This window comes from Ambystoma mexicanum, chromosome 4p (genome assembly GCF_040938575.1).
Source record: "Ambystoma mexicanum isolate Mex_15411 chromosome 4p, UKY_AmexF1_1, whole genome shotgun sequence".
NCBI classification, from domain to species: domain Eukaryota; kingdom Metazoa; phylum Chordata; class Amphibia; order Caudata; family Ambystomatidae; genus Ambystoma; species Ambystoma mexicanum.
In genome coordinates, this window is record NC_090927.1 from 145,354,333 (window position 1) to 145,380,240 (window position 25,908).

Below are 25,908 nucleotides of genomic sequence, written 5' to 3' on the forward strand. Positions count from 1 at the left end.
TCAACCTACCTGGGAATGTACCTCTGGCTCCGCCCGAACGATTTTCTGGTGACCCAAAGAGGTTTGCAGTATTTATCAATCAGTGCCGGTTGCATTTCTTATGCCGGCCAGCAGCCTTTCCAACTGATCAAGCTAAAGTAGCTTTCGTGCTTTCGTACCTTAGTGGCAATGCGGCAGACTGGTCGATCCCTCTAGTAAATCAAGTGATCCGGTCCTCCATGATTTTCAAGCTTTTCAGCTCAGTATGGATAAACTGTTCGCAAGACATTCACAGGGGCAGGCCTTGGACAATGAGCTTCTTTCGTTGCGACAAGGTAATCAAGACCTTTTGGCTTATATTGCGTCTTTCAACAGACTGATAGTGGAAACTCAATGGCCTGAGGACAAAAGGATTACGCTGTTTTATAGAGGTCTACGTGGAGAGCTCAAAGATGTGTTAGCCCAAGTAGTGAATCCCCCACAAGATTGTTCGGACTATATAGACTTAGTCGTTCAAATAGATCACAGACTGCAGAACAGGAAGGCCGATCGTTCCAAGTTTGATGCTCAAGTATTTTCCAAACCGCCAACTCCTTCCAAAGGAGTAGGCTCCGGGGAACCCATGCAAATAGGGGGTCTGAAAGGTCCTCTAACACAAAAGGAGCGGGAAAGGAGAAAACAGTTGCAATTATGCCTCTATTGCGGAAACTCAGGGCACATTCTTCGAGACTGTCCGGTGAAACCTGCCAAGAAGGCAGTAGGAGCTGCAGTTACCAAAGTTACAAACTCTGAGCAGGGAAACGACCTCGCCCGACAAGAATAGAGGTCCTCTTGCCGAGCGTGAAAACTAGTTCCGTGACCTCGCATTTCGTGATACCTATGGTCCTCATTAGCCCTGATAATCCGGATCGATTACATGCAATTGAAGCTTACGTCGACAGCGGTGCCATCGGCAATTATGTGGATCATGAAATGGTTTTGAGGATGAATCTAACTCTTTGTCCCAAGGCTGTAAAGGACGTCATTACTACGGTGGATGGTACGGAGATAGCCTCCGGGCCAGTAACGCATACCACTCAAGAGGTGACGCTAGTAAGTCAAGATGGACACCATGAGAAGATCGTGTTCGATGTGATCAAGGCCCCTCAGTTTCAGATTATTCTAGGAATACCTTGGTTAGAGAAACACAATCCTCTGATCGATTGGCGAGCAAGAACGGTCCAGTTTCCAGAATGTGTCTCTACTTGTCACCCTCCACCTGGTGTTGCACTGGCAGCAATTTCTTCAGAGACTCCCCAGTTACCTCCCGAATACCTAGAATACCAAGATGTTTTCCGGAAGGATCAGGCTAACTCTCTACCTCCTCATAGGTCTTATGACTGCCAGATAGACCTGATACCTGGATCTACTCCTCCTTGTAGTAGAATTTATGCCCTCACCGAGCCTGAGAACCTTCACCTTCGACAATACCTGGATCAATACCTGGCAAATGGGTTTATTCGTCCTTCCAAGTCCCCTGCTTCTTCAGCTTTGTTCTTCGTTCCAAAAAAGGAAGGAGACCTTAGAACTTGTATAGATTATCGCTCCCTGAACCAGATCACCGTTAAGAATAGATATCCGTTACCTTTGATCCCTGAACTCCTGGACCAAGTCAGAAAAGCATGCATATATACAAAGCTGGATCTTAGAGGAGCTTACCACTTGGTACGAGTAAAAGAGGGCGATGAATGGAAGACGGCCTTCCGCACCAAGTATGGGCTATTTGAATATCAGGTCATGCCCTTCGGACTTTGCAATGCCCCGGCCGCCTTTCAATATTTTATGAACGATGTCCTCAGAGAGCTCATAGATGTGTGTGTTGTTGTTTACATTGACGACATCCTCGTTTATTCTTCATCGGAATCTGAACATCGGAAACACTTGAAAATGGTCCTCGAAAGATTGCGTCAACACAAACTTTTCGCTAAGTTGGAAAAATGTGTTTTCAACGTGACTGAAGTTGAATTCTTGGGATTCATATTATCACCTGGCGGAGTGCGTATGGATTCAAAGAAGGTCGATGCAGTTCTCAAATGGCCATCACCATCCTCCGTAAAAGGTGTGCAAAGCATGTTAGGCTTCGCTAACATTTACCGCAGGTTTATCCCCGAATTCTCTCGAATAGTCCAGCCCATCACTGCCTTGTTAAAGAAAAACAAACGTTTTGAATGGTCTACCGAGGCGGTACAAGCTTTCCAGGATTTGAAGACTAAATTTATCTCTGCACCAATCTTAAAACACCCTCGCCCCGAACTCCCCTACATCGTGGAAACTGATGCTTCAAGCCTTGCCATGGGGGCAGTTCTATCACAAAAGGACCCAGTAACCAATCAGTTGCATCCCGTGGCATTTTGGTCCCGCAAATTCTCGCCTCCTGAAATCAATTACACGTTTACTGACAAGGAACTTCTGGCTATCAAGTCTGCCTTTAAGGCTTGGCGGCATTATCTGCTGGGGGCCCTACACACCGTTACTGTGATTACGGATCACCGAAACCTGCAATATTTGAAAACCGCAAAAGCCCAATCCTCTAGACAACTCCGTTGGGCATTATTCTTTGCCGAGTTTGACTTCATAATTACCTATCGACCTGGTACAAAGAACGGTAAAGCTGATGCCCTTTCTCGGATGGGAGTGGAAGAACACTTGATCAACCCTAAACCTGTACCAATCATTCCCGAACAAAGAATTCTGGGTGTAATCGCCACAGAATCCATAGTGGAAGTTAAGGATAAAGCCAGGCAACTTGTAACTCCAGCAGACATACAGAATTGGCATCTGCAGGGAAAGGACTTTGCAGTAAAGGACAACTTATTGTATTTCCAAGAACGATTATACCTACCCAGCACAGATTTACAGAAAAAAGTAATCTCTTGTTATCCCGATTCTTTAATGGAAGGACATCCCGGTATGGCCAAGACCTCAGAAAAGATCAAGCGCTACTTCTGGTGGCCGTCTTGGAAAAAAGATATCAGAGACTTTATAATGTCCTGTGGAGTATGCGCCCAAAACAAGAGTCAAAAGGAAAGACCAGCAGGCCTCTTACGCCCTATTGACATCCCACCTCGCCCTTGGCATACGCTTTCTATGGACTTCATGACCGATCTACCTCCATGCTCCGGATACAATACGATTCTAGTAATCGTGGACTTATTCTCCAAGATGGCGCATTTCATTCCGCTCAAAGGCTTGCCAACAGCAGCAACTCTGGCCCGAGAATTTCTTGAAAACATCGTCCGACTGCACGGTTTTCCTTCGGTTCTAATTTCGGATCGAGGTAGTCAATTTATTTCTCATTTTTGGCGAAGTTGCTGTCGGTCGGCTCAAATTGATGTGAGACTATCGACCAGTCACCACCCTCAGACCGACGGACAAACCGAGAGGACCAATCAAACTCTGGAACAGTATTTACGCTGCATGCTGCAACAAACTGAAAAAACTTGGAAAGACATCCTTTGGATAGCCGAATATGCCTACAATAACTCTGTCCATTCGGGAACTGGGAAAACCCCGTTTTTTCTTTTGTACGGCAGTCACCCTCGAACCTCGGAGTTGGATCCCCTCCAAGATCTTGAAACACCAGCAGTAGACTACCTGCATTCTACAATCACCCAAGCCTTTAAGGAAGCTGTTTCTCACCTTCAAAGGGCTAAAGAACAATACAAGAAAGGAGCAGATCAACATCGGAAGGAAGCCCCTCAATATCAAGTAGGGGATCAAGTCTGGTTATCCACCAAATATCTACCTCTAAAAGGGCCACGCACATTCAACCCAAGATACCTTGGTCCCTATTCCATCACTACCATAGTAAACCCAGTAGCGGTCAAGTTGGACTTGCCCCCGCACATGAAGATACATCCGGTCTTCCACATCTCTCTATTAAAACCCGTGCAACCTCAAACCCGACTAACTAAATCTCCAAAACCTATCCTAGTTGATGGAGAACTCGAGTTTGAAGTCAAAAGCATTCTGGACTCCAAGATCTCCAAATCTAAACTATTTTACCTAATTGACTGGAAAGGCTACGGCCCCCAAGAGAGATCCTGGGAACCTGCTGAATATGTCCAGGCTCCTCGTCTAATCAAAAGATTTCACCGAACATTTCCTGACAAGCCAAAACCCCCGGAGAAGCCCGGTTTGGGAGGGGCCTTGAGAGGGGGGGGGGGGGGTACTGTCATGATCTCTGCTTCCAAAAGGTCAGGATTTTCCCAACTCCCTTGGAAGCAGATCCATAACCCAGGTTCCGAGTGCCAACCAGTCCCAATTGGGACCTTTTGGACCCAGTCCTGGCGCCAGTGGCACCAGGCTCATAAATATGCCCAGTCCCAGCGCTGGAAGCGCCGGGCTCATAATGCTTGGGTGGACTTACCTGCAGCAGACCATGCTGCTTACTTGCCTGCCAGTTGAGCCTCTGATCCTCTTCTGTTTGGAACTACTTTTCCTGTTGGGTGGGGCAGGAGCCACTCCCTAGATTCAGAACACTGGAACTCTTCTGGAAAGCAGGAACTCTTTTCTTACCTAGGCGTGGCTGTGGAAGGAGACACCTAAGCACTACAGGAGGCTATTTAAACCACACCCGATGGATGAATCTTGCTTTGCGTTATTCTGCATCCTCTGCAGCAGAACGCTCATCGTGTCTTCTGCATCTGATCCTGGGCCTAAGGAAAAAGGCTTACCATCCTGAATCCAGTCTTCAGCAACACCTATAAAGACAAGAAAGAACAGGTTAGCATTACGGTCTTCAGTGACAGCTCTTCACTTACCTGGTCCATCGGCTGTCACCAACGCCTCGCGCTGCATTCCGGCATCTGAAAGACAAAGGCTTACCTACTCCTCGTGCGCTCCGGAGGTCTTCACACTGCATTCCGGCATCTGAAAGACAAAAGCTTACCAACTCTTCGCACGCTCCGGAGGCCTTCGGCGCTGCATCCCGCATCTGAAAGACAAAACAAGGTGCGTTTAAAGACATTGGGGAACTTTAATACTCACGTGCCATTACTCCTTTCCACATCTAACCCAGTGGGTATTCCGGCACCCTGCAGCCGCTCCGAACTTGTACCTGCAAAATAAAAAGACAGTTAGAGCGCATCGTGAAGCAGGCAACAAGCGCTTACTTACGTGCTTCCAGGCGCTTCTATTCATCACACGGGCTCCATCTTTAACTCACTTCAGCCCGTCATCCGCCATCGCCGGAACCCTGCAAAACAAGAAACATCATTCCTAAAGACTTTTAAAGACATTAGAATTACTCGAAACTTACCGTTCGTGCAGTAAACGACGGACAGCAGTCCTCTGAAGTCAAGAGGCCTGCTCCCCTTATCCAGTGAAGAAACTGGTTACAGCACCCTGCCCCGAGGCAGATGGAGAGCACGGCGTTCACTTACCTAACGTGAGAGCGTTAACCTTTGGGGTTCTACAGGAGAAGAGAAAGGGAAGAAGAGAGAGACATTCAATAACCCAGTTCCTTAATCCCATATTTTCTATCTGCAGACATCTTACCCTTCGAGTCAGACATACAGTGCACAGAGGTCCAGCCCAAAGAGCCAGCCGTGTGTTACACATCACCTTTGAAGATACGGTATACGCCCTGTCAAGACCGGCGCCTCTACGGGAATCAGGTGAGCGTTACACCAGTGATTCTGACGGTACAGCTCCTCAGTTTTGGATTTGTAATGCTTTCAGTATTTACTCCTGTCTTTCTCTTCTGTCTCTTGATCAGTTCTTCCCCTCATCATTTTTATTTCAGTCAAACAAAAGCCCATTTGTTCAATTTCTTCATATGCGTGCTGATCGAAGTATTTGATTCCAGCAGATTTTAAGTGAAGATATGCTTTGTCCCTCTTTTCACTATGGTAGGGTTCCACTAATTTGAAGTCCTCCGTTCGGATTTTTTTCAGCGTTTTCATATTCTTTGTTATTTGCAGTACTGTTGATCGATTTAGTATTAGGAAATCTTCATCTATTCCCATTTGTTCTAACTTGAATACTTGTATCTCATCTTTTGATTTGTTTTGCTTTTCAGCGTCCTCTCTTTGTGATCGATGCTTCCGTGGACTCCATCTAGAACTGATTTCTTTGCTTTTCACCTTGTTGGCCTCCTCACTATGATGTCGTTTGGTTTTATATTGGGAGCTGTTTTTCTCCGGCAAAGTTGTACTGCTATGGTCATTATGGTGATGTGCCTCTTCGACAGCTTTGCCTGTGACATTTGGACTTTTTATGTCGTTGGTGCGCTTAATGCTTCTGTCTGTCACCCTCCTTTGCCTCACTCAGATCATTTTCTAGATGTAGTGACATGTTCATTAGGTCAGAATTGCTCAAAAAGTCCTCCGCAGTTCTAGGCGATCTATTTATGCCGTTTTCTGCAAGCCGTTTGCTGGGCTCGTCTTGTTTCTCCGTTCTTTGAGGCCCCGTAGGATTGTGAATTTTAACAAGTGGCTCGAAAATCGTCTTTGGATCTTTCTTTGGCTTACTGCTTGCCTCTATCTGAAGTGTTTTCGTTTGCTGGTCCTTTTTTTGATTTGAAAATTGATTATCATCACTTTTCTCACCTAAAGGTGTTGACATGATTTTTTCATTGCCCTTTGACTGAGTCTGCGCATCTTGAACTTTTGGCTTCAGAATGGACGTTGATGGCGTTAGTTTTCTATTTACTGCTTCCATGATTTCGGTCTTTCTTTCCAAGGATTACATTTTCCTTTCCCAATTGGTTTGCAAATTACTTGCTGTCTTCAACCGCTGTTATGTAGCTTTCCACATTTGTTATCATGTTTGTTAGAATTGCAGTGTTATCTTGAACCTCCTCTTTTATGGCTTCGTACAATTTACAGAACGGTGCTAGCACAATAGTCATGGCGGACATGATTGCTATCATGTCTGGTTTCTTCTTTGGTGATTCTTTTTGCATGGATGCTGCAATGTCACTTAGCCGTCTGTTCTTCGGTGATACTTGAGTTTTTTCTGGCCTCCTCATTGCGGCTGGAGAATCCATAATGAACATTCCGATGATGGTCTTTGATCTTGATCTGTTGGTGCTAGGCCCCCAGATGGCCCTTTGTTCATGCGCAGATTGTCCCAATTGGTTTTTGTCTCATCCATTTTTTTTTGGTGTCAATGTTATCCGACCCGTAGTCAAATGTGGCTTGGTCTAGGCCAGACGATGCTCTCTTTCAGCCTGTATATTGGCCCATTGTTTTGCCTCCAAGGTCGTTTGCTCGGCCTGCTCTGTCTCCTGGTTTAGCCCGTCCACCATTACTTCTATTTCTACTAAATTCGCCGAAACCCCTTTCTTTAGTTGATCGGTTTGCACATTGTATGCTTTAAATCTGAGATCATCCCTTATGTCTACTTTGTTAGTACACTTTTTCCCTGCCTCCTTCGGATCTTCTTTGTTTTTACTCACTTCGTTATTGCTGGTATTTATCTTTCCTTGGGGTCTGAGATCTTCAACCTCTCGTTTGTGTTTTAATGTGCAAGCCAGTTTCATTTTCCTCTGCTTTTGGGCAGGTGGAGTTTCTAGTACGACTTCTAGCATCTCTGCGCGGATACTTCTGTTTCTGTGGTTTGCTTTCTTTTATGTTGTTGTGTGAAAAATGCCTTTAAGGGGCATGACAGCAACGGGTTTGGCAGCCCTTTCGACGTTTGGCCCCGTCTTTTATTCGCCTTTTTTTCCTTCTGTTCTGTCGTTGGCAGTTTGTTAGATGCTCTCATACTCCTCAGATTTTTTGTCCCTTGTTTCGTTGGTTTAGCAGCCATTTTTGTTTTATTTCTTTTTTTTTCTCTATGAAAACTGTCTTCATTTGTTCTCCGTCCGTCTCCTTATTTGAATCGTCCGGCTCACCTGCCATTTTACTTTCAATGTCGGTGTCCACCTCATCAGATTCAGCGTCCTTTTCGCTGTCCGTGTCCCTCTCACTAGCACTGATCTCTATGATGGTATTGGGATCATTTGATAGTTGTTTCCCATTTATTAGACGTTTCCCCTGCCCTGACGGGTTGTCACATTGGTCTCTGTTGTTTTCGTGTACCATTGCTTTATTTGGATTTTGTTTTGCATGGTTTCTGTTTCTTCTGATATATTGTCCGGATTTGTTGTTTCTCTGTGTCCTTTTCTATTTTGTTGTCCTCCAGCCTCTGTGGTCGGGGAGTTTTCCAGGTTTTTGCCCGCTTTTTCTGCCCCCTCTGCCCCCTCTGGTTCCTCTGTGGTCGGTACCCGGGCGGGACTTGGGACTTCAATATTTCTGTCTGGCATTGCTGGCGGGATCGCATCGTACTCTTGTTCTTGTTCCTAGTTTCCCTGATCCGCTTCGGTATTTCCTGTGCACTCGCCCCACACCGCTGGGATTCCGCTTGGAGCCCGGCGGTCGCCGTCCTCTGACCGCGCTCGCTTGAACTTCACTCACCCTTCCGGTGGATGGCAGACTACAACCCACGGCACGGGTCGAGGTAGGCGGACCTCTTGTCTCTTCACGCCGCCTCTCTTCGTGAGCCTCCTCCGTGCTCACCAGGGCCACTGGGGCCACTGGATCCTCTGTTGCCGATTGCAACGCTGCTGCTGGTACAGACGTTGTTTCTCGCGGCTCAGGTTGGGTAACACTTTCCTTTAAGAGTCCATGATTTTGCACCTGTTCATGCATTTATTTTGCCGCACCAGCCCAGGGACCAGAGCTTACCGGGTTTGAGTGTTTGGTCACGTCTATAGATGTTTGTTGGGGTCTTGGGACAGACCCAGTATCAGACTTGCTCCTCTCCCTTTTTCCTAGGGCCATTACTCGTGCTGGCTTTGATGTTACTTTTAACGGTCGCACATCCGGATCCATGCGGCTCCGGCTCCGCGTCTGCAGCGGACTGCTGCAGACTGGCTCTCCACCTCGGCTCACCGCTCCATGGTGTGTTGGTGCAAATATAGGTACTTCCAGCACAACGATGTGGATAGGCTGCTAACTGCTGCAGACTGGCTCTCCACCTCGGCTCACTAGCTCTGCTCCGCGGTGTGTTGGTGCAAATATAGGTACTTCCTGCACAACGATGTGGACAGGCTGCTAACTGCTGCAGACTGGCTCTCCACCTCAGCTCACCAGCTCCGCTCACCGCTCTGCGGTGTGTTGGTGCAAATATAGGTACTTCCTGCACAACGATGTGGACAGGCTGCTAACTGCTGCAGACTGGCTCTCCACCTCGGCTCTCCACCTCGGCTCACCAGCTCCGCTAGAAATTATCGATGCCTTGTTAAGTGGGTGCCAGGACTGCCCCAAGATGAGAACGGACGCATAAGCGGCGTTATTTTACGCAGACGATGCAGTCCTTCTGTCCACCATGCCCTAGGTCCTAAAGCATGCTTTGTCTATTTTTTCTACTAAATACACAGTCGAACTTCGCTCTAAACATCCCAAAATGTTAAGTGATGGTATTCAAGCCGCCCCATGCTACAAGGAGAACACTACATTTGAGTGTATGTGACTCGGGTTTTGAAAAAGTTAACCACTTTGACTACCTCAGTGTCCGTTTTGAGGACACAGATAGTTGGAAGCTACAGGCAGCCAAATCAACACTCTCACTGACCAAATACCGTGGTGGTATCTCATCCTTCTTTGCCAAGCATGGTAGAAGTGCAATATCCCCCGCACTGGAATTATTCCACAAACAAGCCATACCGGCAGCTATGTATGGATCTGTGGGGACATGTTAATATCGCTGATTTGTCTACCTGTGAAAACACATTTTTAAAGAAACTACTGCTTTTACCTGCGTCAGCCCCACATAGAACTCGACAATACTAGGATAGAGGCTCGGACCTCTTTTAAACCAATAATATATAGAGACATATAGGAACGCCCTGTCATATGTCTTGAGTCTCGATATGGGGCTGTGGGGGGGGGGGTTAAAGTGGTTTGTACATGTAAAGACTTGCCTTTTCCGTCTTGATATGCCTGACCTGTCGAACAATCCCCTGGTGTCCCAGGTATGGGACCTGAACACCTTGAAGCTCAAGGCAAAAATGAAAACACCTGATAGCTGATGCCACCAAGTTGGAATTTGGAAAGCAATACCTTGAATCCACTGTAGAACTAAGGGTCAAGGTTTATTTGGATACGTTTTTGCCAATAGCTTGCATAACCAAAGGGTGGCAGGGGGCGCAATCGGATCGCTGCCCGATATGTGGATCTCAAACAGAAAATTCTTACACTTTTTATTAATCTGCACTAAAACCCATTGCATAAAATGCATGTACCTGCCACTATTCTGAATAATGCAGGTATTTGTCATGTAACCCCTGCAGTTCGGTATCTAAGAAAATGTTGGCTTCCTCATGTGGTTTTCGGAACTGCATGTTTTATCTATAGGGCATGGTTGCTGAGAAACAGAATTTTGAAGAGTGGTCTTAGCACAGTGGCCAGTGATAAATAAGTGCCTGGGGCTGCTAGCCTTTGCTCTCCTCAGTCACTATTATGATAAAAATCCTTTCTGTCGATCACCTGTGCACTAATATAACTGGCACTGTGCGGGTCATGCTTTTAGTCCTAACCTTGGCACTTTTACCCTAAGCAACTTCACACAAATCTACGCCCTGTATACGGGAAAAACCCAGAGAGCTATGTATGACATGCGCTTCATTAGCACCCACTGACCTGTAATTTCTGTGAAGTTTTTAGTTTCTTGAGATAATTGTGCATTTTATACCGAATTGGTTGCTGATTTGTACTGATGTTTTTATATAGATGTTGATTGTTTTCTTGGAACTTAAAGGCTAAATGCCAAATAAAAGTATGTTTGACTGACTGACATTATTTTCATGCCTACCAAAAGTGAAATCTTCCATAAACTGAAATCATACAAAAGGGGAGTATGCATTTGTATTGCTCTAGAGATACAGATATCAATGTACGTCATGATCATTCCATGGGGATCAATGGCCTTTATTGCAACCAGCTGACACTGAAACACTAATAATGGGATATGAAGGAACGTTTTCTTGGGTAAACATCTGTTGATCATTTTGGTAGCGATATTAAGCTTCATGTGTTTGCTGTTGGGATCGAATGGTTTCTCTGCAGCAGGTGCAGGACGATATTGGTTCTTCAGGGATTCCGTAGACCTCCACTTCACAGGGTGTCAGATAGTCCTCCCTGCCTCTTCTGATGAGGTTCATGTAGCGACCGACCATCCCATTGCACTGAAATGTCTCCGTGGCTCCAGAGCCGATGGAAGAAATAGTCGCACACCTGGAATAAGAAAGAGACGGGGACAGCTGAAAGTACCTATGATATGCTGATTGTATATAAGGCATTTAGGGCTGATATAACACTAGCGTAAGCATTGTTGAACTTTGACTCGGCAATGAGATGTTTTTTCCATTAACCTCTAGGCACATATAGTGAGAGAGGGGCAGTTAAAATATTTTGATGATCCCCAGAATTACTTCCAAATGGCTAGAGGCAGGTTCTACATGTATTTACAATTGTGATAGGCTCTCAAAGTCCAGTGGAAAGGAGAGTTTGGGATACCTGCAGTTTACCCGCTGGAAAGGGGGTGTTGGAGGGGAGACTTACTCCAAGGCTGTCTCTGGCGTTTATAAGGGCATTGGAGGGTACGACCATGGGACCAATGGTTAAATTAAAGGTGGCCTGGCAGGCAGAGCTGGCGAGATTGGAAAAGGAGGTTTCATCAGAGACGATGTATGTCCCTACGGAGATTACAATTTACTCGATGATCGAGGAGGGCCCGGTGCCCTGTAAAAATCTGAAGGAACCAGGCAGCACAGTCAAGAGGCAGACGGGGGACATTGGCAAGGAAGGGGGAGAGGGAAGGAGGACGAGAAAACGAGGCTCTTGCGAAGCTTCCAGAACTTAAGGAGATCCGGCACAAGTCTGAGAGGGGCAGGGAGGCCATTCCAGAGGGAGGAACCTGCGGAAAAGCATCTGATCTGCAGAGAGTTGGAGCTAGAAGACCGAAGGGCTCTAGCAGGGAGGTATTGAGGAAGAGAGAGTTGGGGCCAAGGATAAGTCTCACAGTTCTATTCTGGATAATGTGAAGGAGATTAGAGAGCAGTTTCTGTGCCTCTGGCAGCTCTGAAGCCAGACTAGTTGTCGTGGAGACAATCAACAGAAACAGCGTGGTGGATAGATTGGGGGATGGCCAGCTTCTCCACGTGTTTGCCCAGGAAGGGGGTAATGGCAATAGGGCAGTAGTTAGCCGGACACAAAGGGTCAGCAGAAGGCTTTTTGAGGAGAGGGTGCTTAAGGGAGTGCTGAAGGAGTGGCGGGAAGGTTCCAGTGGCAAAGGAGTGATTGCAGAAATCAGCCAAAGCTGGAGCAAGGGAGACAATATTGTCCTTGATAGTTCTATAGGAGCAGAGGAGAACCTGTTTGGATGAGACTTTCATAGAGCAGACTAGAAACCTCATCAGGTGATATGGGAGATAAAGGGGAAAGTAGGAGGGAAGGGCATGGGGGCCAAGGGAGGCCTGAGAGCAGGTGAGGGAGAAGGGAGTGGTGAATAGGAGAGTGAGGACAGGATGCCTGAGTTTTAGTAATGAAGTGAGAGGCCAGTGCAGTGCAGAGGGCCAGGGAAGGCAGAGGAGAAATGGAGACTGCAATAGGATTGGTGAGTTCCTTGCAGACTTTGAAAGGTTCAGCCGTATTGTTAGTATCCCCAGAGATGCAGGCTTGGATATAGGCCCTCTTCTCTGAGCAGATGGAAATTGCCTGTATTGCCTTTGGAGCAGGCAGCAGGCCAGTTTGTCCGGGGATTGGGCTCGAAGCATGCCACTTCCGCTCAACTGCTCTGCACTTGCGTTTCAGAGAGGACAGGTCGGAGTCATACCAGGTGTTGCGCTTAGAGGCAGAATTCATGTGGATCCTCATGACAGGCGCAAGGATGTCCAGAGTGTGAAGAGATGGAGAGTTGAAGGTTAGTGAGGGCTGTGTCAGAGTGAGAGTCAGTAGCAGGAGAAGGAGGTTGCGGCAAAGCAGCAACTGACACTCGCTTCTTAGGTCGAATGACAGAGGAGGAGACTGGCAGTGGCAGGGCCGCTTAGCCGGGGGATCCAGGAGATCCAGTTGAGAGGACAGGAGAAAGAAGTCAGAGGGTTGGAGATGGGGATGTCTGCAGAGATGAGAGTATCCAAGGTGTGTCCGGCTGAGTGTGTTGGGCTGGAGGGAAGTATGGAGAGGGGAAGTGAGTCACAGAGGTTGCAGAAAAGTCCAGAGGCCGCATCAGGGGAGTCGAAGTGAATATTGAAGTCTGTGAGGAGGATGAGCTGCTGTGAGCTCTCTGGGCTGCTGGCGTACATCTCTTATCTCTAATTGTCCACTGCTTGCGTTGATACTTGGAAGTAATTACTTTTCAAGCACCTCATCACAGAGCAAGCATAGTACAGGGAGTTTTTGCCTCATCGAAGTACAATTCATTGACTTTTTTTATCCGATTTTGCCCCACACGTATGTGGGGGGTGGGTTTAGGCTAATAACTAATGTTGGGAGGCTAAGGGGGGGCTGCAGTGGTTCTGCCCCACATATATTTTCAGCAAAATCTACCAGTAAAAGAAAGAAATTAGATTACATTCTTTTGAGCACATCACATAGAACTTCATGCAGGTGGCCTAACAGAGGCTAGGGAGTCGGAGAGAGACCCTGGGGGTTCCTCAGTATACCATTTCCCGTGTTTGGCATCATGTAGCGTGTGGTCTTTCCCAGTCTCTAGAGTCCCTCTCACCCAATTTGTCAACCACAACAATGCGATTTCGTCATACATACACACACATACACACACATACACACACACACACCTCCCCCCAGTGGATTTATGATAGCCATATAACATGGAATAGTTTTGCATTCACAAATAACTAGCTAAACTGTGTATCAACTGACGGTGCACGCGGGAGAAGCAAGTGCAGTATCCTCTTTAGAAACTGTGGTGAAAATAGACAAGTGCTTTAAAACCTTCACATGACTGGAGTTACTTGCAAAGTCTTTATTTCAAAATAACTTGTTTTTCAAAAATGTATGCTCACAATTGCACTCTCATATGGTCTGTAAAATACTTTTTTTGGAAAAGCTTAAGTGAACTTTTTGCCCTTACTTGGGATTGTTGTTTCCATTATTTTCCAGGGAGTTACCAATGAGGAGTTCCGCTCCGTTAATCCGTTCAGGCGCAGTAACTGTTTGTGATGGTCACATACTGAATCTTATGGGGTGTTCTTAAATCAACCCTCCACCAGGGAGACATTTCTCTGTCTGTATGAGCGCAGGATCCCTTATAAAAATCTGGATTCTGATTCCCATCGATGGCGTTGATGGCATGTCCAAGGTAGCCCACACTGGCACTCGCCCCAGCAAGGCCGCTTGACATGGTTGCACGACCACCCAGTGCAACATTTTCTACTGAAAAAAGAGAAAAAATCAGGTCACAGTATGATCAGCAACAGCACACCATAGCACACCATACTGACAAGAGTGCATGTGTATTGTTCCCATGTTCACATTGCCATCATCATAAAGCTTTGTTTTTGGTTAAATGAAATCCCTTTACAAAAATGTAAATAAACAACCTGCCATAAAACACTATTTACACATCCACAACATTAAAAAGTTCTAAAATAATACTTAATAACTGCCCACCAAGAATGATTCACTGATCAATAAACATATTCCTAAAACTACATTTACCACGCACTGGCAAAGCCAATAGTTTTGGTGTTTGTAGTTATTTGCATTTTACATTGTTAGACATGAATGCAGGTAAATGAAAATCCCAGGACTGGATTGTAAAATCTGTTCTCTAGGGCAACACCTAAAAAAATGAAATAGATGCCACATTACCAACAGTACACAGGAGAATGTTTACAACATTTTGATGTGACTCTGCCTACAATATATGCCAGCATTGCCACCGCGAAAAACATTCAAGCTACTGCACCCACAATATTTGCCAACATTGCCACTGTAAAACATGTTCATGCTGCCTGTGTGCTCCCCTACACTGTGCCATATAAATACAATGGGCCTCATTATGAGTTTGGCTGTATTTCGGTGGTAAATCCACCAAAATACCACCAAACAGAATTACAGTTACCTCCACTTGGTGCCACAGATTTACTGCAGGATTACAAGATGTGGAAGGTGGTGTAACTCCTTATTTCTGGAGTCCATAGTACTCTATGAGGATTTTGACGGAATTACCGCCGATTTTTCTGTTTGTTGGTGGTGAGGTAGAGGATTTTGCTGGAGGAAAATCCTCCACTTTACCAGCAACCCTATAATATGGAAGTGCAGTAATGCAGCGGTAACAGAATTACCGCCATTTATACTACACCACTGTACGTTTAGTGAGGCCCAATGTCTTTCTGCAAAATAGCTGCATGTATCAACAGAATCCTTAAATTGGTGAAAGCTCTACACAGATAAACTACATACGATGGGAGCTCAAGCCATCTGGGCAGGTCTACTAGTAATAAAACCAAGCGCTGGACTACAAGCTGCACCCCAGTGGTTATATTGCTAGTTATGGAATTAGGGTATCTTGGTCCTAATTCCAGCTTCCTAGTTACACACATTCTTTGATTCTGGTTAAACTACTTATCTACACAGAGCCTTGAAATTATTTTCACAGCTAGTAGGTATGTTATGTTGATGGGCATTTGTATAGCGCCTTTCACTATTGGTATGGTCTCAACGCAATGTAGGTTGAACGCCCTCTGGGACTGGAGTCCAGGTCAGTGGTGATGGTCAGAGCCGCAAATAGTGCACGTGTGCACTCTGTATGTGTGCAGCTAGACCACATTTTTCATGATGGATAACTGCATTCTAATGCTGGAAGTAGTGTGCAGGGTATGTGAGACAGGTAGTATGTGTGCAGCTAGGCCAATTTGTTGTGGGGGTAGCTGCATTCTAGTGGAGGTGGTGCTAGTATGTAAGATTATGTGTGCAGCTAGGCCAAATTTATTGTGATGGATAGCTGCATTCTAAAGGTTGTTGCAGTGTGCAAGGAGGTATATAATTATGCCTGCAGCTAGACCGAATTGATCGTGGGTGATAGCTGCATTCTAAAGGCTGTTGCGGTGTGCACAGTGGTATATAATGTGTGCAGCTAGACCGAATTGATTGTGGGGGGATGGCTGCATTCTAGTGCTGTAGGTGTTGAACCGAGAGTCAGGGTAGTGGGAGATGTGTGAATATCCGTGGGGTTGGAAGAGGCCTCCCTCTGCTGATTGCTTTCCTATGCCTACCGAATTAACTATGCTCCTCTTTATAGTTGTCTGGTGCGTCAGGAACCACTAAGTCCAGTATGAACTTATTTCTATCTGCAATCCACTCACTCCGGTGAAATGCAGTTTTAGGCAAACCTGCACAATCAGGCGAAATGCAGTTCTAGGCCAACTAGCACGATCAGGCGAAAGGCAATAATAGGCTAACTAGCATGATCAGGCAAAATTTAATATGAGGCTAACTCTCACAGTCATGAAAATACAAACAACCAGAGACACACAGCAGTGGGAAGAGCACCAAGATCTGGAACACAGTAGTGGAAAGGTGGACCTAGATTTGAAACACCCAGCAGGGGGACAATGCACTTAGATTTGAGACACATGGCAGTGGGAGAATGCACCTAGATTTGAAACACCCAGCAGTGGGAGAATGCACCTAGATTTGAAACACATATAATCAACCGTGTAATGAAACCCACTTAGATTCAAACTTACCAGTTACATAGTTAGGCTAGATGTGAGAGTAGGTTTAATGTAATTAGGTAATTTTGAGTAGTGGGGTCTAACTGGGGTGCAGTAATGGCTGTACTCCCCGCCCACACCACACTTACCTCATCATTTGCGGTAGGTTATCTGCAACAGGCGTCCCAGGCAAACACGGGCAAACACGGAGTGGAGCTTCTTAGTAGGGGAGCTGCCCTATGCCTTGTGGCCCTTAGCCGAGGCCTGCCTGGGAAAGGCTGCCCTGTTGGAGGCAGGAAATTAGCTGGCTAGGACATGAGGGGGCAGAGGACCAATGGGATCCGGGGTGGGAGCGAGATGGAGGGAGGCAAGCTGGGAGCAAAACAGATGGCACAAAACAGCCAAAAACTATGGAAAATTGGGTCAAAGAAACAAAATTACAGTCACCTGTATGCTATACGCACAGGAGCACTGACCAAATGGGGCAAGAAGCTCCTGGTCTGGATATTAAAAGCGCTCCAGATCCCCCACTTTGGTTTTTTTAAACTATTCAGACATGAGGGGGCAAGAGGACAACCACAAAACAATCACAAATCAGGCCAAAGAAACAAAATTTCAGTCACCTGTAAGTAATCCGCACAGGAGCGCTGAGCAAATGGGGCAAGGAGCTCCTACTCTGGATATTAAAGGTGCTCGGGTGCACCTACTTTTAAAAAATCTATTCAGACACGAGGGGACAGAGGACCAATGGGATCCAGAGAGGGAGGCGGAGGGAGGCAAGCTGGAAGCAAAACAGAACGGCACAAAACACTGAAGTCATTAAAGTGGGGCGTGTAGTCCAACAACCTAACTGCTACAAGGATATGCACGTGGTCTGCAAGAGCTGCAACATTGAGTGTACAACTCCAAGCCCCTTTTGAGTTGCAAGGATGGAATGAATATGTAGTAGGGATGAGATGTCATGGGATCTGTATATTTTATGGGAGGCCATTTATTGTGTTGTATTGTATGCTATGTTATGTTGCATTATGCTGTGCTACAGTGTTATGATGTTATGTTAGAGAGCTTTCATGATAGGGTATTGTTCTGTCATTGGAGTGTGCCACTGTTTTGATAAACAATTTTAAAATGTAGGGGGGCAGGGTGTGTGGGAGTGACTTCCTCCTAGCCTCAGCAAGTTTGGCAATGCAAGCGCTATGAAGTTCTGCCTTTCCTCTGGAGATGCCACTTGCATGACTCCAGCTTTGCCTGCATCTTACTTCTGGTCTAGTCTGCATGTTTTAATGCAGCAGCAGGGCCTCGCCATACCTAATCCCTGTCATTCATGTTGGTGCCTTCAGTTTGGCACCAGCCATATCTGGCTGGATCACTTCGTCAGAGCTGCAAAGATACAGAACAGGTACAGATGGTGATAGAGAGCAGCAACACAGCACTGATATTCCCAAAGCCTGTCAGAATGCCAACTTTGTGTGCAAACAGCTAAACTTGACAGCTGCACAAAGGAAACACCACCCTTGTTAACCCTAGAGGCCCTTTTAGTCAGGATAACACATTATACTATGGATAGGGCAGAAAATAACTTCTTACACGAAGCAGTAAGACTGACCCAGGAACTTGGCAAATTTTTATTTTCCATTGTCTAAAACAGGGAGTATAACAGACATCAACGGACGTCGCACAGCATAATCTCAAAGCATCTTGTAAAAATATCACACATATATTAAAAGTTCGTCATACGTGATGTCATCCTCGTGGCAAACTAAGAAAACCTACATGGGATTGTGGTTGGCTCAAGAGGAACGTCTAAGTATACTTTTTATATGGGATAGGATCGTGATTGGGTCTCTATAGTCAGGTGGGCGCTCATGCCCTCCCGTAGTGCAAGTCATAGTGCACGTCATCTTCGACAGACATTAGAAACACAACACTTCATTGGCTCTCAAACTATAAGGCTCTTCATTATATGGCCTCCTACAATTGGTTGGCACGCTTGTATCCTTCTGGAACATTCAATGCTCTAGCGGCACGTAAGCTGGTACCCCAGGTGCTGGTGGGTGAACTAGACATTATCTCCCCACCCAATTAGCCCAACATCTCTCATCACTCATGCCATCTGCCATTCATATTGTATTTGAACTTGGCCTTGTAGTAGCTTCTTGCACCTGGGAATAGAAGGGAGTGCAGGCACTCACTATCTTCAGTCTGGTGCACCATGCTCTTCATCTATTTTCATCCTGAGCTCATGTGATCAGAGACAGTGAATCTGCTCATATTATAGCATTTAATTGTCTTTAATGAAGAAACTTGGCACTCATGGTGTTCTTTCTTTTCAACTTAACAAGGGATGCCTCAGCTTCTCACGTATACTGTTCTTCGCAGGCTGACAACCAGTTTTGGCTACTTACAGTCTTTGACATCAAGCCAGATAGCTTCTTTGATCTTGCTTCGAATCCAAGCCTATTGTTTGCTGCGACACACACGTCGCTTTCAATCTACGTGGTATAGGTACCATTACTGGCGTTGCACATGTCACAATTTCCGGTTTCCAACATATAGGCAAAATAGGGGCAGGACTTCCTATAGAGGCATTTGACTGCTCCTCTACATTCCCCCCTCTGGTCAATTAATCAACCAATCCTTCACCAGTTTCCACATCGACATCCTTTCTTAAAAAAGTGCTACTTTGGAGTCCAAATTTTCATTACTCCTTTCAGGGATCCTGCCGATTTTACGTGTTCATCAACACTTCAGGTCATATGGCTGCATCAGGTCATATGGCTGCATCGGCCATTCGGGTTTCAGTAAATCCATCGTCCCACATATTTCTTGTGGTTTCTTGGATACAGGAACTTTGTTCCTTCTGGTGCTAAAATACTGGCCTTTATGTAGTCTCTGATTTCTTTGTCTGTCAATTCTTTGGGTCCAAACCAAGATTCGACATCGATCATGATCTTCATTCCTGCTGCCTTCTTCGCCATCTTCTTGCACTGTGTAATTATTATCCTGACTATACAGAATCCAAATATCCCCATCACTAGTATTGCTCCAAAGGGTTTGAAGATGGTTGCCATCCACTGTGGAACCCATGAGAAGATCGATGCGAACCAGCTGTCATATGCAATGTCTTCTGTCTCGTCCTCCATTTTGTTGTGCAGGTTCGTCAGCAACGTTCTAGCCTCTGTCAAGGTCCCGTTCTCGTCATCATGAGAATGTATGACATCACAACATGATTCTCTGATTTTGGCGCAAACACCTCCATCCATTGCTGTGATCATGTCGAGGACATATCTATTCTTGAGAGTCGTCAGTGTTATGGCTCTCAATTCTTCCTTGATCGCATTGAATCCCTTTATATTAGTGTTGATTGTCTGCAGATGTTCCCGTCTGGTAATCTGTAGCCATTTAGCATTGGCCATCGTCTGGATCCCTGGCATGAAGATAGTTGTGAATATTGCTGAGGTCTGGCTGAATAATCTGTGCTCACATGGAATGTCATTAAAGGCTTCTATCGATTTGGCTGAGAAGTAATTCTCCCTCTTTGTTCAATTGAGGAACTCAAGTGATCTTCTTTTCCTCAAATTGGCATCTTCTTTTGGAAATTCTTCAATGTTCAGGTCACTTTCTGGAATCAATAATGCTGGAACGTGAATAAGCACCAGGGAACACATCCCTCCCCAATCTCTGGGCAACTTCATGTAAGCTCTGGACCCACAGGCCCAGTAGTGATCCATTAAGACTTCTGTTTCATCCTTCGTGCTTGGTACATCAAATATTCGGCCACATTGACGATTTACTCCAACCTTTCGTGTGCCATTATTTCTGAAGAATAAGACTGCACTGGCCAGAGGCACTATCTTCGGCCAGTGGTGTTTGTGTTCATTCTCTGCTGTATTGATAACTGGCTTATAAAATCCTGTTATTGCTGCTGCTCTGCACACAATCAGGCCTTCCGCCCATCCTTCCAGAGTCAACACTGTTCCTATAATCTGTAATTGTCCTCTTTCCTTGCAGCTCCATATCTCTTCCTGATTCTTGCCTTTGCAATCTCGCATCTTGTTTTCTTCTCTTATGATGCCTGCTCCATTTATTCCAGACTGTTCATATCTTATCACTAGATTTCGCGTTTCTGATCTCTCTTGTCTTCAGATCTTGTACATAATTATCTTCTCTTGGAGACGTCTTTTCAGTCACCCATATCAAGGATGCTGTTTGACCCTGAAACTGACCTTGTGTTTGGCAGAGTGCAAGATGTGTTAGACAATTAGCTTATTGTACTGGTACTTCTGTAGCTATGAAGATCGTAGAGGTCCCCACAGCATAAGCTATGAGAGCACACACACAACAGCTCTCCTTAGAGTTTTTTTCACCCATCTTTTTCATGTGTTGATACCACATGTTGTTACCCAAATGTGCTGTACTGTCTAAATATGTAGCAATCCCATTATCATCTTCCTCTGAACTCCTTTGGCGTCTTCCCAACAGCATGACTGCTGCTCAAGGAAACAATTCTAAAGCAGCTCTGCTCTGGGCAGAAAACACTCGAGACCTAGGGTCATTAATAATAGGTGACTCTACATGAGTTACTGTAAGTAGGGAGAATCAAAGGAACTTCTATTATGTTTGGACCAATGAAATAAAGAGTAGGAACTAAAAGAAATAGGAAAATAAAGATACATAATACACATGCATATATTATGCACCAAAATATTAGCCCACACCATTTTTGGCATTCTGGAATTTTTCGAGAATGCTCACTTTCTGAAGTCATACCATGTTCAATATCCCTCATTTTACCTGTAAATCACTTTAAGGAAAAACCCTCTTTAATCAGGCAATCCAGGTAAATTGGGCAGCTTCAGAATCTGTTCAATTATCAGCGCAAGCAGCCTCCTTATTGCAGGGCTATTTTTAGGATTGCGCACAAAAGTATGTATGTCACCACTACACTACGCCCAACAAGAGCAGGATAAGCTCTAAGAATAAATATGAAAACAGCGAGCAAGAGTGTATGGACATTGATGTTTGTCAGAATGATAGACTCAATCGAACAAGTAAGAGTGCATGTGTATTGTTCCCATGTTCACATTGCCATCATCATAAATCTTTGTTTTTGATTAAATGAAATCCCTTTACAAAAATGTAAATAAACACCCTGCCATAAAACACTCTATTTACACATCCACAACATTAAAAAGTTCTAAAATAATAATACTTAATAACTGCCCACCAAGAATGATTCACTGATCAATAAACATATTCCTAAAACTACATTTACCACGCACTGGCAAAGCCAATAGTTTTGGTGTTTGTAGTTATTTGCATTTTACATTGTTAGACATGAATGCAGGTAAATGAAAATCCCAGGACTGGATTGTAAAATCTGTTCTCTAGGGAAACACCTAAAAAAATAAAATATATGCTACGTTACCAACAGTACACAGGAGAATGTTACAACATTTTGATGTGACTCTGCCTACAATATATGCCAGCATTGCCACTGTGAAAAACATTCAAGCTACTGCACCCACAATATTTGCCAACATTGCCACTGTAAAACATGTTCATGCTGCCTGTGTGCTCCCCTACACTCTGCCATATAAATACAATGGGCCTCATTATGAGTTTGGCTGTATTTCGGTGGTAAATCCACCAAAATACCACCAAACAGAATTACAGTTACCACCACTTGGTGCCACAGATTTACCGCAAGATTACAAAATGTGGAAGGTGGTGTAACTCCTTATTTCTGGAGTCCATAGTACTCCATGAGGATTTTGACAGAATTACTGCCGATTTTGCTGTTTTTTGGTGGTGAGGTAGAGGATTTTTCTGGAGGAAAATCCTCCACTTTACCAGCAACCCTATAATATGGAAGTGCAGTCATGCAGCGGTAACAGAATTACCGCCATTTATACTACACCACTGTACGTTTAGTGAGGCCCAATGCCTTTCTGCAAAATAGCTGCATGTATCAACAGAGTCCTTAAATTGGTGAAAGCTCTACACAGATAAACTACATACGATGAGAGCTCAAGCCATCTGGGCAGGTCTACTAGTAATAAAACCAAGCACTGGACTACAAGCTGTACCCCAGTGGTTATATTGCTCGTTATGGAATTAGGGTATATTGGTCCTAATTCCAGCTTCCTAGTTACACACATGCTTTGATTCTGGTTAAACTACTTATCTACACAGAGCCTTGAAATTATTTTCACAGCTAGTAGGTATGTTATGTTAATGGGCATTTGTATAGTGCCTTTCACTATTGGTATGGTCTCAACGCAATGTAGGTTGAACGCCCTCTGGGAATGGCAAAGCGTGCTCTACAAAAAGTATCATAGAACAACCCATTACAAATACTTGTAGACTTCTCAATTGCGAACGCAGCGGCTGCCAATGACTGTTCGCATGGAAAATGCCCTTTCATGACTGGGTCTAACATCCCACTGTAATATGCCAGAGGTTTGTACCCTAACATAGTTCTCTATGTTAATACTGCTGTCATAACTGTCCCATTAGTGTGTGAAAATAAGAACAATTCTTCAGCATAATTGGGAGTCCCTAAAGCAGAAGCTGTACAAATTGCTTTAACTCTTGAACTCCTTCCTCTCTTTTCTCAGTCCATTCTATTTTTTATTTATTCACCTGTGCTTTCTTTAAAGCCTGCAAAATGGGTCTTGTTTATGAGCTATAGTGAAACACCCAGGCTCTCACATGATTACATAATCCCAAGAACCGCTGCATCTGCTTTATCGTGTGCGGTTTTGCAGTGTTCATAATTGCTTCAGCCCTTTCAGTTGTCACCTTCTTTCCCTCATGTGAGATCAACTCGCCTATATACAACACTTCTTCTTGGCAATACTGTAACTTCTCTTTGTCTACTTTGTATCCCTTATCTGCAAGGATAGTTATTAATTGAATCAAGTCTTGTCTAAACTCATCTTTTGTCATGCTACAAATCAGAATGTCATATACGTACTGTATCACAGTACTTTTCAAATCAATATTGCCAAGGTCCATCTGCAGGACTCTATTAAAGATCGACTGAGCCTCACAGTACCCTCGAGGCAAACAAGTGTGTTTCAGTCTGATTTGGCGAAAAGTAAAGGAAGTTAAATCTTGAGATTCTTTATGGAACGGGATTGAGAAAAACACATTTTTCTAGTAAATCACAGTGTAATATCATGCTTCTACTGGTATACTACATAGTATCGTCGCCGGATTTGGAACTAAAGGAAACTCTGCTTCTACAATCTGGTTAATCAGTCGCATGTCTTGTATAAATCCCCATGACCCTCCCTTTGATTTTTTAATCGGATGCACTGCGGTATTGCACGATGACTCCAGAATACCTTGCTTCATCAATGCTGAGATAGTCTAAAAATGTCCTCATCTGCCTCTCAAGACATTGGGTATTGTCTCACTCGGGGTAAAATTGGTCCTGGTTTCAGTTTTATCTTAACCTCTCCCACTGCTTTTAATAGGCCTATATAATAAGGGTCTGTGGTCCATAAAACACTTGGCACTTTTTCCAAACCTTCATCAAAATATTCTGGACGCTGTCGCATTATTGCCATGCGCTGTGGGATCTCCCTTTTCTCTATTCTGATCCAATACATAATGCTCATAAAGGACACCACTTTATCATCTGATGGATAATCTCTAAACATATCATCAGTGACCTCAATCAATCTGCACTCTTCCCCAATGGCAATTACTGTTCTCCATGGTCTACCCTCATCATCTGTGCCCTTGAGCTTTGCCATTTCCCCTCATACTATGGCTGCATCTAATTGTAAGGGAATAGTATTTCCCCCCTCTTCGTCCATAGGCACCTGTGGTCTAAACAGAAATTCATTAGGTATCCTCATAGTCCTTCCCACTAAGCCAGGGAGCCATGTTAACAGAATGCTCACCCCATAGAGGAGTGTGAGGAGTATTCTTTGTGTTCTGGACTCTGTGTTGGCTGGCTGTGTGAGCAAAAACAAAGAGGTGATGGCTGGAAGGTTTGGAATTAATCTTAACCACTGGCAATGCTCTGGGCAACCCTCCAGACCACCGTTCTTCGCCTGCCAAGCCATTACAGAAGGGAAAGACCATATGCAAATCAGGCTTGGCCCCACCCCAAAAGGGGCAGTCCAGCCCGAACTGCTAGGCCACATCCCTTCTGCACGAGACCACAAGCATCCCCAAACATGTTTCGCCCTTGTTGGGGCTCATCAGTGAGGAGTAGCTTGGGTCTCTAGGCCCAGCTGGCTGTGTGAAACCTGCTGGAGAAGACTTTTGTTCCTGTCTATTGGCAGAGAGGAGGAGCTCAACCTTAAAACCTCTCCTCCAGACGCAGAGCGTCGCGCAGTGTGAGGAGTGTTCTATGTGTTCCTTGTGTGCCTTTGTGCCCGAGAGCTGAGCTTAATGGGCTCTACAGCAAATGGCTCAGAGACGTGTCAAACAGCTGTGAACCGACTGACTATGCTCCCACCTCCTCCACCTCCTCCTCCCCCGCAGATGAGATTGCAGCTTCGGAAATGTAATTCTGCCCTGCCAGACCTGATGACCATGGAACGAGGCAAAGATGTACAAGTAAGTGGGAGCGGGTGCGGTTTAAAAGACTCAAGGGATTAAACAAACGAGGGAGTTGTGCTGGACAAAATGAAGTCGGCGAGGGGTAATTCCTGCGGTTTATCTTTGAAATCGTTGTAATATTTGTCCAAATGTGTGAATAAAGACTGGAGGAGAGCCTAGGTGAACCCTTGTTTTCCTCCGCTTTGTTCCACGCTGTGTGATGAGGTGCCGGCAAAGGCTTCCAAATGTAAATGTACAAATGACCAAATCCGCGTCGCGGCTAATACAACTCAGGTGGACGTGCTGGTTTTGTGCACTGTAACCAGCGGCAAAAATAACTCAGAAACAAGTTTATGGCAAGCACCTGGGAAGCTTCCCCAACTGTACATTCTGGCGTGGCGTGCAGCTGATTTCAATATTAAGCCGCGTGAGAAAAGTGACATATGGTTGACTAGTGTATGCACTGGAAATATGGGTAAGTATATTGTAAGCAAGGATTTAGGAGCTGTCACCATGAAAAGCAATTCACTCTTGACTGCTCCCACCCTCGAACTGAAGAGAGACAACATAATCAATCAACGTTGAACAAGCTCCACACTTTATGATGCAGGAAAAGAATAAGCAAAAAGCTGAAAAATTAACTGAGCCTGAAGAGGAGT

The 25,908-nt window shown here is 45.1% G+C and overlaps 1 pseudogene; it reads right to left on the reverse strand.

Annotated features, from left to right (window-relative positions):
- Positions 1–10,913: 10,913 nt before the first annotated feature.
- LOC138453086 (fucolectin-like) overlaps positions 10,914–25,908 on the reverse strand; it is a 114,723-nt pseudogene continuing 99,728 nt past the window's right edge.